Raw genomic sequence first — 2,200 nt, 5'->3', positions numbered from 1 at the left:
GGGGGGCCTCATTTCGGAGTTGTGGCAGTGACTAACTCTGATTGTCTGACCATTTCATTAAGGTACCTTCAATAAAGGTTGCATCCAGTCGCTGCTGTACAAAGAGGAAGAGACTGTCTCCCTACAGACGGGCATGTATCTTTCCATCCCCAGGCTGAGCTTAGCTAACGCCCTTTAGGTCCAGAAGCAGGAGTCCTGTTTGATCTTAATGGTTTTTAGAGTAGTATTTCAATTTGGCCTGATCAAGTTCTACCAGTGAAGACTACCATTGCTCATCACTAAGATAACAAGTTGCTTTTGTATCAGGACAGTCTTGTTTTCATGAGCTGGTCCATGAGCATCAGTCCAGAGCATGTTTCTACAGGCTACATGCAGGCCAATGGGCACTAGTCTCCAGAGGAAGGGTGGTTTTTAGATTAGCAGACATTCATTAAAATGTGTGAAGCTGCTCTCTCTCACACTCAGTGTGGCTAGTATCAATGTAGGCAATGGGAGATCCACACGAGTGTAGTTTTAGAACCATATACAGAGATTTGTGCGTTGTGTGTTCATAGTGTTTGTTTTTTTGTGCCTCAGCCTCATGTTGCATTTTTTCTTACTGCTGTTTGTCTCTATGTTCCCTTCTGCCTTTATGTCTATTGCTTTGTTTTTCAACCCCCTTAGAGAGAAAGAGAGAGATGTGTGTGTGTGTGTGTGTGTGTGTGTGTGTGTGTGTGTGTGTGTGTGTGTGTGTGTGTGTGTGTGTGTGTGTCCTGTACAGGGGAGAACGGGCTTAGTGGAGTGGAGCTGGCCAATGTAGTGTGGAAAGAGCTGCAGTCAACGCTGTGGAGTCAATGACCCCTGAGCCAGTGGGAAACCCTGCAGGAGAAAACTCCACAAGTAGCTCAGCATCCACTGAGCACAGCTGGAGGCTGCGGCTGCTGCTCCACACTCCCCTCATCCTGCTCAGCTGCCAGCTCCGTTACTGGGAGGGACTGAGGGAAAGCACCTCAGTAGAAGGTATTCTACAACTTCATCAACATGTTCACCATCATTATTATGTGGACAATAGTGCTGTGTTTCATCAGCAGTTTTACTTCCCCTCAGTTTTTGATATTACATAAGAGCATACGTTTCGTTGGAGAGTAAAGGGCACACGGGCCCTTGTACACTCTCAGCCCAAACAATCGTGATCGACCGCTAGCGGTTGGCTTAGCACTGTACTGATTTTAACAAATCCTTTCAATGAGGGGAAGACATCTATCAGTGCCAGTTTCAGATTCAGATGATTATCATAATTATGATTCCTATGGGTTTATGATGTCTTGCAAAACACAATTTCTTTCATGTGTTGATGAAATGAAGCTTCATGAACATGAGGTGGTGTTTGTTGAGCCTGCTAGATGGCGCTCTTGGTTTGAATGGCAGAGCGCCACAGAGTGGAAGATGCTTCATGAAGCTTCATTTGAACATCAGTAGATGTGTGTCATGCTGGTTGATCAATCCCACCCTTTTGGCGTATGGAGTACTACAGGGATTACCCCCCCCCCCTCCTTCATAAACAGAACCACACATTCACCATCTCAGCGAGCTGCCTGTCAGCTGTGGCCATGGTGACGCAGGGAGCGCTGATAAAGTACCAGCCTCTGAGCTGTGAAGAGCAGCAGGAAGAAGGTAGATAACACATTAAACACACTATTTACCACATTGAGGGCCACAGATACTAATGTGTAAAATATGGCTCAGCCATTAACTTTTTACCTTTTTAACACTGATCTTCCCCTTAAATTACCAACCCAAACGTTTTTACATGGACTAGTGCAAACCGTAAGATATTTCTCTCTGGTGCCAGACACTGTTTTTCTTTATATCATCAATTACGATGTGTTTGGGAGCTCAGGCACCCGCAAGTAATTGTGAGCACCAGTAGGGAATCACACCGAGGGGTGACTTTATTGGGAAAAACATTATTCAGTGAAGATACTGTGTTCTGAATCCGTAACCTTCCATTTTATGAAAACTCTAAATCTGGCCTTTCTCATCTGACTTTGTATCATACAATGTTACACTGTTTTCCTTCCTGAAGATTCAGAGGGTGCAAGTGCCCACAGAGATCACTGTCTATGTAAATGTGTTCAGTTCCATTCTGCCACCGCAGTAACAGAGAGAGAGAGCATGACATTTAAACCAGCAGATTAGTCTAAAGGTTTTCCTGTAGGTG

This window comes from Etheostoma spectabile, unplaced genomic scaffold (assembly GCF_008692095.1).
Source record: "Etheostoma spectabile isolate EspeVRDwgs_2016 unplaced genomic scaffold, UIUC_Espe_1.0 scaffold272, whole genome shotgun sequence".
Lineage (NCBI taxonomy): Eukaryota > Metazoa > Chordata > Actinopteri > Perciformes > Percidae > Etheostoma > Etheostoma spectabile.
This window is presented reverse-complemented; position numbering follows the sequence as displayed.